The sequence below is a fragment of the Amblyraja radiata genome, chromosome 32, assembly GCF_010909765.2.
Source record: "Amblyraja radiata isolate CabotCenter1 chromosome 32, sAmbRad1.1.pri, whole genome shotgun sequence".
Classification (NCBI taxonomy): Eukaryota; Metazoa; Chordata; class Chondrichthyes; order Rajiformes; family Rajidae; genus Amblyraja; species Amblyraja radiata.
The window spans coordinates 14,857,633-14,872,361 of record NC_045987.1 but is presented as its reverse complement, the minus strand read 5'-3'; the positions used below and the strand labels follow the sequence as shown (position 1 = coordinate 14,872,361).

At 47.4% G+C, this 14,729-nt stretch overlaps 1 pseudogene; it reads left to right on the top strand.

Annotated features, from left to right (window-relative positions):
* The first annotated feature begins 12,804 nt into the window (after nt 1–12,804).
* On the top strand, nt 12,805–12,919 carry LOC116991110 (annotated as a pseudogene).
* Nucleotides 12,920–14,729: the final 1,810 nt, after the last annotated feature.

Sequence of the window (14,729 nt, the reverse complement as noted above, 5' to 3'; positions counted from 1 at the left end):
TATGAGAGACTCTGAAATGTGCCTTCAAGATGTGTTCTATCGCGCTGGCGGCTCTACATTCGCTGTTCCACTTCCATTAATTGTCATTAATCACGGATGAAATTGTTCTCAGACGCGCCACTTAAGGTACATCGCACCACATGTAACATAATCACACTAGTTATAGACAGACCAACTCTTTAAATCGCTTCATTCTGACAGCCTTCAGCTCCGAGTACAACCGCTACTACTTTCAGTAAAAACCTTTTGCTGTCCCTCGGTCTTCTTGCTCGAGGCCGATTGTAAATCGCGTTGCTTGAATCTGTTCCCCTCACTATCCAGAGGTTCTGTTGTGTTATATTTAATGTCTCTCGTTTACTGTCTAATTTCTGGGTTATGTTTCAGCAATCAGCGAAGTCGTTCTCTTTTGTTTTAGAAACTTCCCACGACTCCCACAAAGTTGCACGTAGTTTTTATCAGGGGGAACATGAACGGTGCCCCGTGCATTCACCAGGGAGACTGCTGACAGCAGGTAATGTAACCTGGGGATTGACCGCTAGACGCGGATTCGCCTGGGGGCCGAGCTGGTTCACAGTATATTAACCAGAAGGGGGTAGCTGGCATCAGCTACATTAACTAGGCCGGTTAGCTAGTACCAGCTGCATTCACGAAGTTATTTCATACCAACCACACTCCCCAAATGAAACAATGATACCTGGGACATTCTCAGCGACCTTACCTGAGATCGCTCATACCCATGGAGCCAACACTGTGCGCAGCCAGACATGGGTGTAGTCAGCAATCCCAGGGAATCAGTTTGATCGGTGTGAGTATGGGCACGGCGCACATTCACAGCGAAAGTGGTTCATCTCAGTGTAAAACCCACGGTCTGTGCGGCGAATGTTCTGGAACGATGCTGTCAACCGGCCCATCACCAGAGAGCTACAACTCAACTGGCTAAAATCTGTCCGCGTCCCTGCTGCCCTGTCCTTTGCATTCACAAGCAAAGTATTGCAGAATTCTCCAGGAACTCGCAGCCTATTCAGAATTGTTTAATATTTTCTCCATATTCATTTCACTCACTGTCGCTCAGGCAATGTGTTCCCCTACTATACAAATGATCCTGAATATTGAGAATAAGCATCATGTATGCGAATGCGTTAGTGTATCGGGGAATTACAAATGCCTCCATCTCCGTTATTAGAACCCCCATCTCCCCCACATAGTACATTGGTTAATTGCATTCACGGCGTTAGCGGTCAATATGCACCCTCGCATCTAATTCGTTTGGTGAAGTGGTGACGGGACTGTTATCGGTTTATACAAACTCATGGTTGTCGTGAGCACAGATATCACTGATGTCAAGGTTTGGAAGGCCAGGGATAAGGGTGAGCGCTTTGACTCAATTACAGAAATATTCTTCATTTGCTTCAATTCTAAGCGAACCTCCACGGGCAACGAATGGCCGAACTGAGTACCCTCGCCATTCCTTCCCCAAACTCAGAAAAAAATAAATGTTCAACTTGCAGAAATTTAAGGAACGTTTCTATTTCTTCGGATTGACTTTAGAATCGGCTTTGCCTCTCAAACGAGTGATCTGTAAGAAGCGGATTTTAACCTTTCTATGACAACAACCTTTGTCTAAATAAGTTATTTAAAGTCAATTCGTGGAACCGCTGCGCCACTTGGAGGTGGCCACTCGGCCCTTTCCGTTCGTGCTGGCCAGAAAAACAACTGTCGGCTCATGCCAGTTCCCAGCCTGTATAGTGGTCTCCGGCACATCGAGAACTCGTCAGTTTTGAATTCTGAGTGAATTTCCTCTCCACCCCCCTTCCATCATTCACTTTGACAGCTGTCTATCGCTCACTCTTTATTTGGTGTCTCTTAATGTGTTGGAAGCATTTGGGGGAACCGGGGTGACTGAGAACATGTTATGTTTCAACGAGTAAACTGTTCTGAGTGAGGAACTATCAAGATTACATTTTGCTAGCGCCGGGAAGTTGCTGCTGACGGCGACTCGAAGCTTCCGATGGGAGAACCGCTGCCAGGGAAAAAACCCCAGAGTAACCGGGTGCTTCGTCCGTCACCCCCCGCCACTCGGTGAGCAGAGTTTGTGTGCGGGAAGTGGGTGCAGCGTCGGGGCGGGGGGGGGGGGGGGGGGGGGGGGGGGGGGGTTGCGGTGGGTCACCGAGGGGAAACAAGTGGAAAGGTTTTGCAGCATTTTGCTGGACCGCCTGAAAGGGGATGGAAGAGATTTTCATGGCAACTCCGCAAAGAAATGGCAGCATGAAGGAGTCAAAAGTGCAGAGTGGCAGAGAGTTAAATAACCAGCAGGAATAGACCGAATGGCCACATCCGTGCTGCACGATTCTAATTCGTGTTATTACTAAATCATTTTACATCGAGCCACCCGGGCAGTTCCGTGGTGAAGGTGAAGGTCTCGGGTGTCAGGCCCGGGGGGCGGAGACCATTAGCTGGGCAAGATGGCATTTACACCTCACCCCGGGCCAGACGTTTTCCCGGACTGTCAGCGAGTGGGAAGTCCCAGGATTGTACTCACCTCCAGGGGACAGGGAGCTCGAACAGTTGAGTGGTTACATGATTAAATAAAATAAATATGTTTATTCCAGTTTAATGATATTGGTGCATAATAGATAATTGAGTACAACAATTTATTCACGGTGTATTATTCAATGGTATTAAATGTACTTCTGCCTAAACACGCTTGTAAACAAGTGACAAATAGTTTAGGGATAAAAAGTGCTGTGATCACTCAGCGGGTCAGGCAGCACCTCAGGATATACATTCAGGAGAACGGCGCGACTCATAGCCTCACGGCCTCTCCTTAACCGCGTTAAACCGCGGCCACAATGCAGTGAGGTGGAAGAGAGGATGGGGAGGGGAGCTCGAAACCCCGCTTAATAAAGGTCAACCATTGGGATTAACCCTAATCATTTCAACTGTTTGTAGATATTTATTAGTTTCTTTTTGGGACAATGCGTCAAAAAATAATCAGAGTTTCACAAAAGTGTCACAATGGAGACAGCAGATTATCAAGGTTCCTCAGACTTAAAGGAAGTGTTGGAATCATCAGGAGTTGGTGAACAGAAAATGCCCAAAAGCCTCAAAGATGTAGATCCACAGTGGCTGACCGGAACGTGCGGCTCGGGCGTAATCCGAGTCCATAGCAGGAAAGTTTATTTAATGCAAAATAAAAGCGACGTAAGAAAAATACAAGAGGGTGCCTGTGTACAAACTCCGGGGCAGATGCGCTGCAGAAATGCTGGACGAATCTGAGAATCCGACAGGAGGCTGCTCGGCCCATTGTAATTATGCCAACCCTCTGAACGAGCAATCCCGTTACTTTAGAGGCAGTCCCCCCGCCCCCCCTCCCCCTGGCGAAATAGTTCATTAGTTCACCAGAGAAAATATTATTTTTATCCAATGTGATTTTCAATTTTAAAGCCGGGCATACACAGGAAGTTTCATACGAGTTTATTGAAGAACCGATTTAAGCGGAGTTAAGTTTGATCCGAATGAGTCATATTGACAAGTAGCAGTGATGGACTTGGATAAACATCGTGGACAACGCGGAACAAGAGACCGCACAATGTCCTGGTTCATCAGCGAGGAATTATTGAGCGAATCGCACCCGTCATTTATGAAAGTAATCGTTACTTTGAAACATGTTGATCCAATGCAATGTCTTCGCATTGGGATTCCGGTAAGTGGCCAAGACGCTCATTTAATAATCGCTATACTTACTGCGGCTGGAGCTCAGGGTGAGAACGGTGGCGGGGGAGGGGATGTTCCTAAATTTATCAACTAAACTACACTATTCATCCTGTCTACAACAGCTTCCCTCCTCTTCATCCGCTCTATCCTTGCAGGGGTCCCCCTTCGGGAGGAGGGTGTCTGTGCGGGGTCTATGGGAAAAGGAAAAGGGGGCACCTCCCTCCACCTTGCGGAGGAGGGGTGTCTGTGTGAGGGGGGGGGGGGGGGGGGGGTGTCTGTGGAGTGGAGGGGGAGGGGGGGGGGGGGAGGTGTCACTTTAACAAAAGTTTTTCGTGACTTTTTAAAAATCACTTTTATGATAAAGCAATCCTGTGGACCGGAATTTTACCGCCAGATTTCACACTGTCTTCACAGGTTGGATGACGGGGTATTTCAGTTCTGTCAGTGTGATAGCGGATGTTTGCAAGAATTCTCCCAGTGAACTGTTTCTAAAAAGTCACCAGAAAGCACAATTTTGATAAAGCCTCGATCTCATGATGTTGCCATTCATCCCCACTGAACATATCGGGGAATCGGGTCAGGGTCAGGCTCCGGTCACAGAAAGGTTCACGAGGATGTTAACGGATCGGAGGGTTCGAGTTATAGTGAGAGGCTGGATAGGGTGGGAGGTTGGAGGTTGAGGGATAACCTTATAGAGGTTTCCACGATCGTAATAGACAAAGATAAGATGAAAGGCCACAATCTGTTTCCCCAGAGTAGAGGAATCTAAAACTAGAGGGCACAGGTTGAAGGTGAGAGGAGAAAGATTTAGAAGGGACCCGAGAGACAACTTTTTCACAATTATGGTGCATATGTGGAACGAGCTGCTATAGGAAGTGATTGAGGCAGGTACAATAATAGCATTCAAAATATATTTGGACTGATACATTGATAGGGAAAATGTAGAGGGATATTGTCCTGGTGCAGGTAGTTAGAACTAACTTAGTCAGACAACTTGGTCAGTCCGGACGAATTGGACCTAACGTTGTTTCCGCGCTGTATGTCTCCCCGACTCTGTCATTGAATGAATTTCATTGCAAATCAGGAAGACAAAATGCAGTTAACTGATACCAGCGGTAAAACAGAAAATGTTTATGTGAAGTGAACAAAAAGTGTGTGTTTGTCTACGGCCGGAATCAAAGTCTCCGTCTCCTGTCCTTCCGCCACCGCCACTGCCGGAACGGGGCTCACTCGATGGGCCGAACGGCTGGAAGGATTCTTGGGGTCTGAAGGCCCGGGCCAGGGCTTTGAATATGTTCGAGTTGTATTGTTGCAATCTTCGCCCTGAGCTGGACAGAGAGAGGGGATGGTAACTATGGCGAGGAAAGAAAATACCTCCGCAGCGGCCGCTATATGGTCATGGCATCCTCGCAGGGTGAACGTTTTGCCCCCAATATTAGGGATGTCAGTCATCACTAACCAGCCTCAATCGGGCTGAACATTCATGATGAAATATGTCACGCAGGGTCGCCGGTGAGGTTCATCGGCATCGGGCACCTCTGGACGAATCCGGTTCGAAACTCCACTCGGATTGGGAAGTTTAATGCTCCTGTCCCAGTTAGGAAACCTGAACGGAAACCTCTGGAGACTTTGTGCCCCACCCAAGGTTTCCGTGCGGTTCCCGGAGGTTTTTGTCAGTCTCCCTACCTGCTTCCACTACCTGCAACCTCCGGCAACCTCCGGCAACCACCTGCAACCTCTGGGAACCGCACGGAAACCTTGGGTGGGGCGCAAAGTCTCCAGAGGTTTCCGTTCAGGTTTCCTAAGTGGGTAAGTAACTTGCTGACAGTTGCGGAACAGTTCGGAAACGGAATCGTCTTACATCCCTGGGTGAGATCAAAGATACCAGAGATCTTTGGGTGAGATGGTCAAGTTTAATGCCTGGCGGGAAGCGAGGAGGTTAAGATGGGCCATTGATCGCTGGCCCGAGTTATGCCACACGGCTGGGCAGAGATATCATGGAGAGGCCGGGAGACTGAGGGTGTGGGGGATAAACGGACGAGAGGACTAAATTGGCGCTGGACGGGGTTCAGAAAAACTCATCCCGAGAATCTGGTCAGTGCTGGTAATGGACTCGATGTCGGTGAAGTGATGATGTTTCTGTGATAAGACTCCGTTTTGGGCCGAGGGCCGTGTTACAGTTCTTCATGAGTGTGGTGGCCGAGTCAATACCCATGTCACTCACATCAGCAGCATCCTCCTGGCACTTACTCCGTCTACCGTGGACCCCGGGGAAAGGGACAAACATCACAGCTTAGTTGCATTTCAACTGGAAAAAATCCACCCAACTTTCAATTGTCACATTGTTGTAACTTGGCCATCTTGCGCGAGAAATATAATTTTTGGCCGAGAATATATGGAAGATAAGTGCAGACAGGGGAGATGAGTTCGAATGGCCTCTTCCTGTGCTGTACAGTGTCGTTCTGTGTTGAATTGCTTCGTTATCGCCTGGGGATGGTTATTGTAACGGATATATTTTCAGTGTGGGGTTGGTGATAATTTGATATTTCATGGAGTCCTCCCGATTATCCGGCACCAGCAAATACCCATTTTAACGAACAGAAATATCAAGTGGTCGCGTTAAAATAGACTTGGAACGGGTTTATTTGAAAACAATTATACTATTTTATGTTTATGAAGGAACTGCAGATGCTGGTTTTTAACCGAAGATAGACACAAAATGATGGAGTAACTCAGCGAGACAGGCAGCATCTCTGGAATGAAACAATGGGTGACGGGTCGAGCCCCTTCTCCGGACTGATGTCAGGGGAGAGGGAGATACGCAGATGTGGAAGCGTGAGATGTGAAAAACAGGACAAAGAAATCAAGGGAATTGAGATCAAGGAAAATGTAGAATAGTTAGCTGGGAGAAGCAAACTGAGATAAAGTGTAGTCGGAGACACTAGGGCTGGTCGAATAAATGGGGAATGGGAGGGTTGGAGTGAGAGGGAAAGCAAGGGTTACTTGAAGTTAGAGAAATCAATGTTCATACCGCTGGGGTGTAAGATGCCCAAGCGAAATCTGACACAGTGAGGCCCAGCGCAAATTATATTTCGCTTGGGCAGTTTACACCCCAGCGGTATGAACATTGACTTCTCTAACTTCAGGTAACTCTCTGTACATCCCTCCCCCTTCCCAGTTCTCCGACCAGTCGTCCCGCCTCCGGCTAGTTTATCTCTGTTTGCTTTGTTGTTACCTTCTCCCAGACAACAGTGATCTAGTCTACATTTTCCTAGATCTCGATTCCCTTTGTCCTGTTTTCACACCTTACACTTCCTTATCTCTGTATCTCCATCTCCCCTGATATCAGTCTGAGAAGGGTCTCGACCCGAAACATCACTCATTCCTTCTGTCCTGAGATGCTGCCTGTCCCGCTGAGTTACTCAAGCATTTTGTGTCCATCTTTGTTTTAGACTATTTTATCTTTGGTGCCTGCTCCTGGGGAATGGGTTCGGGCAAGAGCCGGGATTACTATTTTTAATGTGTATGGTACAAACTTGGAGCCTATAATTTATTCTGGGGAGGAAGCATCACCTGATGCAAGATGTCGCCGGGTTGATGCTAAACCCGGATCTAGTGAACAGCAGATGCCGTCGGCCCTGTTTACACGAGTTGCAATATAGTGAGTGAAATAAACAATAATTTCATACAGGTTTTTTTAATGGAAGCGCATCGGGTGGAACAGACCGAGCAACTACTTCCTGCCAGGAGGATTCCCCTTTTAAATTGAATCAGAGAAAGCTGGAAGTTCTCGACGGGTCTGATGCGGAGTCTAGGATCCTTGTATCTCTTTCCTCAGACGCTGATTAGTCTTCTCTGCATTTTGAAATTGCATTCAAGACTTTCACTAACTGCATTAAAATAACATAATTATCCTCCGAAACGATCCTCGATTGTAACGTTTCCCAGGGTCTGTATCTCGCCGACATTATAGCATAATTCCTACCGCACTGTTAAAACATTGGAGATAAATAATGTTTCCGATGAAGCAAACATCGCTGCCCTGTCGACAGAGGGAAGGAACCTTGAAGTTGTAGAGGCTTGTCTAGTTGGGCAGGAAAAAAGCCAAATTAAATCTAAGCTGGAAACGTGAGGATTGCAGCAGGAGATGGAACAAGATCATGGGGCGCGGATCATTGGAAGGATACTGAGTTGTGTCGGAGAAAGTATACAGAATGTACGTCCATAGGTTCGTAAAGATCTGTGAATTAGGTGGTTAAAATGGGCACCCTGAGCAGTTTCCGTTATGAGCCGAGCCATGGCATATTGGAGCGGTTGCAGACGGACAATGCAATACAAGATCGAGCCCAGCTTGAGCTATGCTGTAGCCACTCGGCAGGGTAGGCGAGGTTGCACTGGAAAAGCCGCTAGGACACCTCGAGAGCAGAGGAAGGGTTGGATAAACTAGGGCGGGGAAGAACGAGGTATAACAGGCCCAGAGGACACAAATAGGGACCCAATTTCTTTATCACAGGGATCAAAAATCAAGGGGATGTAAATTAAAAGTAATTATAGGATTAGAGAGTAAATGAAGAAATAAAAATGACGCATAGGGTAGCGCGGCCCTGACTGTGTCTGAATGCGTGGCGGAGGAAATATCTTCCTCATATTTATAACGTTTTTGGATGTGTACGTTCAGAGACGCGGGACTGTGGACAGTGCTAAGCAGCATTTAAACAATGGGCCAAACAGCTCCTGTCTCTACTGCAAACATTCTCCAATTCCAGTTTGGGTCCCGATCCGAAACGTCACCTTTCCATATACTCCACAGATGCTGCCCGACCCGCTGAGATACTCCAGCACGTTGGTCCTTTAGTTTTGTAAACCAGCATCTGCCGATCCTTGAATCTATATTCTATGATGGCGCCGCATCATCTGCTTCACTAGAATTCAACCCATAAACATGTGTAGAAGATCTTAAAATACTTTGCGGTGATTCTTAGAGCACAATGTGGTGTTGAATTAGTAATTTAAAGGTCTGGTCATTAAAAACAATCAGAGAGTGGCGTTCAAACCCATATGATCTTTGCAAAGTTGAATTCAACACAGGACAAATTGCAAGACCTGACTGTAATGGGGACACGGGGACAGGGCCCGATGCAGACAAGAAAAGCCTCGTCAATATTACAATGTCCGCCGCTTTTACAATGGGAACTGGTGTCAAAATTGAGAGTTGGCATGGGGACGAGTCAAACAATTGTGGATATTAGTCATATATGCATTCAGAGCCATCGAGCAGGACTCAGACTTCTTCACCCCGGTCCCTTGAGTACGACCACTCACACGACAAGACCCTGCAAACACAGCAATGGTCTACAGTTCAGGGAGGGATATTGGGACTCAACATGTGCTCGGAATATCATGGTGTGAAATCAAACAATAAAACCTCTCCCTCAGTCATTCATTTAATATTTTGCCATGTTCAGTGCAACTCAGAAGCAGCAGAGGTTGGCAATCCAATTTCCTTGTTTATCACCAATAGTGGTTGGATATTCTTGCCATTGACTGAGGTGGCCTGGTCTTGGGGGAGCACATTGTTAGAGTTTAGAGCCACAGAGTCATGCAACATGGAAACAGGCCCTTCAGCCCAACTTGTCCATGCCAACCAAGATGTCCATCTTCACTGGTCCCATCAGCTCACGGTTCACCCACATCTCTCTAAATATTTCTTATCCATTTCCCTCTAAATGTCTTTTAAATGCTGTTATAATACCTGCCTCAACTACCTTCTCTGGCAGCTTGTTCCATTTACCCACTGTGTAAAAAAATTACCCTTCAGGTGACTATTAAATACTTCTCTCTCAACTTAAAAAATTGTCCTCTGGGCCCTGATTCCCCTTCCCTGGGTAAAATACACTGGGCACTCAACGTTTCTATTCCCCTCGTAATTTTATATACCTGTATGTGATCAACCCTCAGCCTCCTGCACTCCATGTTCTAGCCTGCTCAACCTCTCCCTATGGCTCAGCCCCCAAGTCAAGGTAATATCCTTGTATAGCTTTTTTGTACTCTTTCTAGCCTAACGGCATCCTTCCTACAGTAGGGTGACCAAAACTGAACACAACACTGTGGCATCACCAACATGTTATTTTATTGTAATATAACAAGTTTATCCTCAATACCATGACTGATGAAGGCCAAAAGGCTTCTCGACCAGGATATCTTCCTGTGATATCACCTTCAGGAAACTACATACCTGCACTCCTAGATCCCTCTGGTCTACCCCAGGGTCCAACAATATTCCCCAGAGTCCTGGTTTGACTTCCCGAATGCACCCTCCTGCAATTATTTGCATTAATCTCCATTAGCCATTCTTCAGCCCACTTGCCAAGCTGATGAAAATCCTGCTGTACTTCTTGTGATGGATGATTAGAGAATGTTTTGTTTTACGTTGGTCATGGGTGATTAGAGAACTGAGTGAAGAAAGAAGTTCCACAGAAGTCGGTGCTGGGGCCACTACCCTTCACGTTGTATATTAATGATTTGGACGAGAGGATTGAAGGCTTTGTGACCAAATTTGTGGATGATACAAAAATAGGTGGAAGAGCAGGTAGTGTTTAGAAAGCAGGGACTCTGCAGAAGGACTTGAACAGGTTGGGTGAGTGGGCAGAGAAGTGGCAGATGGAATATAGTGTAGCAAAGTGTGGAGTCATGCATTTTAGTAGTAGGAATAAAGGCATAGACTATTTTCTAAATGGGGAGAGAATCCAGAAATCGTAGGTGCAAAGGGACTTGGAAGTGTCTGGTGCGGGATTCTCAAATAGTTAATCTTCGTCGATACCAAGTCGAATCGGTAGTAATGAAAGAAAACTATATTTCAAGAGGGCTGTATACAAAAATCAGGGATGTAATGCTGATAATAAGGTCCTGGTAAGGCCGCATTTGGAATATTGTGACAATATTGTGGGCACCATATCTGAGAAAGGATGTGCTGGCTCTGGAGAGGGCCCAGAGGTAGTTTACAAGAATGATCCCAGGAATGAGTAGGGTAACTTATGATGAACATTCGTCATCACTGGGCCTGTACTCGCTGGAGTTTAGAAGAATGAGGGGGACCTCATTGAAACAGACAGAACAGTGAAAGGCTTGGATAGAATGGATGTGGAGAGGATGTTTCCACTAGTGGGCGAGTCTAGGACAGGAGTTCATAGCCTCAGAATGAAAGGATATTCTTTTACGAAGGTGATGAGGAGAAATTTATTTAGTCAGAGGGTGGTGAACCTGTGGAATTCTTTGCCATAGAAGGCTGTGGAGGCTGTCAGTGGATATTTTTAAGGCAGAGATAGATAGATAGATTCTTGATTTGCACAGGTGTCAGAGGTTATGGGAAGAAGGCAGGAGAATGGGGTTAGGAAAGAGAGTTAGATCAGCCATGATTGAATGGCGGAGTAGACTTGATGGGCCGAATGGCCTAATTTTACTCCTATAACATGACCTTATGACCTTACTTGATTGAATCCTGTAGTAGATATCTCTGACCATGACAGCATTGGAATGATGATTGCACCGTCCTTGAGATGGCCAAGTGGATTGTCTCCATTTTGTCTTGTGCTATCCCCATAATGTCTGTCACATGCAGCAAGATGTGGGCAATACCTAGATTTGGGGTGAGAAGTGGAGAGTGATATTTGGACAGGCTCGTACCCAGCAAAGCAGAGTTCAATTACGTTTTCTTAATGTTCTATAAATTATCCTCACGTATAGCGAGCAGCACAAAATACCACAAGCCACTCCACTGACACATCAATCACTAACCTGAACATCCTCATTCTCTCCAACCAGTGCTCCGTGATGCAGTCTACACTGTAAGATAGTTGTGCAATAATTCACAAGGACTAAGCAGGACCTCCCAAACCATGAATTCCATCATCAGGAAAGGACACAGTGGAGAGACACAAAATGCTGGAGTAACTCAGCGGGACAGGCAGCATCTCTGGAGAGAAGGAATGGGTGACGTTTCGGGTCGAGACCCTTCTTCAGACACTTTTCACTCTCTGGGGTCTTTACAACTCACACGTCACCTGACTTGGACATATATAGCAGTTCAATTATAATTCTATATTAGATCTTGGATCCCCTGTAAACAACACCGTTAACACAGTGACCACACGGACAGAACATTAAAACAGTTTCCGCTACGTCTTCAGAGCTTCTTGGGACAGGCAGTAACCACAGGCATCCTTGCAAAGCCCACAAGAATGTATAACTAAACAAATGTTGCCTCTGATTCTGTGGGACTCTGGGGAGTAATTGATTCTTCTGGTGAACTGACAATGAAAATATACCCAGCAAATCCTGTGATATAATAAAATGCGCATCCACTCAGATAGGAACAGTCTGGTTCAGCTAAAATTCTTTTACAATGACTCCTGGGATAATTGCTAACAACAGCCATGAAAAGTCAGAATACATTTATAGTAATTGCTGATGGTGAGGGAGATTAGAATTTGTCTTAACATTTGGAATGATTTGAATTGTAATGTCAGCACTTTTTTTTTAACAAAAGGTCTGCGATTACACAAATATTCATTTAATTACACATTTGCCTTCACAGCTACATAACCTGCAATGAGATGCTAAAGAAATTTCCACCCATGACCCACCGTGGACACTGAATTTTAACATGGCTGTAACAGCAATACCACTGTGACAGCAATTATTAGTTCTATAAATGGAATAGTTTCTGACCTCATTTGTACCGTGACAGAAATTCTCAGCACCAGCCTAGAATATGTATTGGCAGTTTTTGGAAAGTTACCCTGGGCCATTTGTGGTTTCCAAACAGTGACACAGCCCTACAGTGGTACCATAGGAGCCAGGGAACAGGTAAAGGGGCTGTCCCACTTGGGCGACCTAATCCGCGAGTTCTGGCAAATTTGCCCTCAACTCATACTCGCAACATGGTCGACACGAGGTCATAGGAGGTCTTTGTAACTCTCCTTCATGCTCGAGAGTAGTCCCCGTGTACTTGAGGCCTCAGCTAGGTCATAGCGTATTTTTCAACATGTTGAAAAATGCCCGCGAGTAAAAAAAGGTTGCCATGGAAAAAAAATCGATACTCGGCCTTTTGGCTAAGATCAAGTGTAGTATCTGTTCTTATCAGTGGTAAAAGAGTGTTAAAAGAGAGCGTCTGTTCTTATTAGAACAGGGAAAGGGGCTATCTGTTCTTGTTAGAACAGTCCTGGCGGTCCATTAAGGACAAGAGCTGCAGATTGCGGTGTAAAATCGTAGCAATGGCAGCTGCAATGGGAGCTAGAGGACAGGATATCCGCAATACCCTCAGGATTAGTGTCAAGGACCTCAGTGAGAGGATGCCCTTCTGTCGAGATACGTTTGTAAAGAAGGTCTTGCTGGAGACCTGCAAGTTTGAGCCCAGGGATATCTACTGCCTCCAGGACTTCCCGGGTAACGGATACTTCGACGTTACCTTTGTGCTTCCGACAGGATGGCAAAAGCTGATGAAGGATTTCCAGGAGAAGGGGAATGAAGCTCCGCTGTCGTTGCTGAAGGTGCAGCCACTCTTCACCCTCCCAAACCAAAAAGAAAGGACGATCACGGTGCATATGTTCAACCCACATGTGCCCGTAGTGGATGTCCTCACCTTCCTTGCTCGCTACGTCGACGGAGCAGGGAACAGCGTGGACGTGAAGGATCTGCATGGGATTTGGACGAGCAAGCGGCAGGTCAAGGTGAAGCTGAGGATGGACAAGGAAGGAGCTCTCCTCCACCCTCCCTCGGTGTTCGCAATTGGAGGAAACCGAGGCTATTTAAGTTACGTGGGGCAACCCAGACTATGCAGAAGATGTAACAAGCCTGGGCATGTGGTGGCCCAATGCACTGCAGTGGTCTGCAAAAACTGCAAAACGGAGGGCCACGAGACTAAAGACTGTCAGGCCAGCAAGAACTGCAACCTGTGTGGGGAGGGAGGCCACCTTTACAGGGCCTGCCCAAAAAGAGCCTGTTCATACGCACAGGCAACAAGAGGGGCGGCTGACAGCACCCCCAGGGTAGGTGAGACACCCACTACCACTGCCAAGTCCCCAGCAGAAAGGGGAAACAGGGATGAGGACAGCCCAACCACCTCAACCACCTCGAGCCCCCAAGTGCCAGGAGAAATCCAGCACCAAGCCCAGGAGGGAGAGTCGATGGAGGAGGGGGGAGAGCAGTTCTGGACGACGGTGAAGTATCGAAAACACCAGAAAGGTCAGCACACGGAGCAGAGGCCAGAAGGGGTTGGCAAGCCCCAAAAAAACCCCCAAAAACGGTCTCTCTCCCTGACAGAAGGCAGCAACCTCTCCTCGTCGGAGGATGAGGCGAATGGGAAACCACACAGGAAGAAAACCGGGGAGGAAAGGAGAAGGACCAGGCCGATTGTCCACCAGCACCAGGAGACCGAGAGCAGAGCAGCGGTCGAGGAGCCCCAGCCCCAGGACATCGGGAGCAGAGCAGTGGTCGAGGGGCTCCAGCCTCAGGGCATCGAGAGCAGTGCAGTGGTAGTTGGGCCCCAGCTCCGGGCAACCGGGAGCATTGTAGCGGCCAATGGGCACCAGCTCCGGGCAACCGGGAGCAGTGCAGCGGCCAATGGGCCTCAGCTCCAAGTTTCCGGGAGCAGTAAGCCTGTCACCGTGCCCCAGCCACGAGAGACGGGGGAAGCGGCGCACCCAGAAGGGGGTAAAACGAGCAGCCCCCCCCCCCCCCAACGACACCTCGGGTTACGACACGGGAAACCCAATCCGTTGAGGAGGCCGGGTACCTGAGCCCAGGAAAGGTGAGGCAATTCACCGAAGCGGTGGGCATGAGGGAACAGGAAAATGGCCAGTGACTCTAAAGGATAATGGAGCTCAAACTGGCATCTTTAAACGTGCGCAGTGTGAAGAGCACTGCGCGATGTGTTAATGCCTTACAGTACCTGGCCAAGGTCAAGGCAGATGTGACTTTTCTCCAGGAGTGCGGGTTGCCACACCTCTGCTGCTATC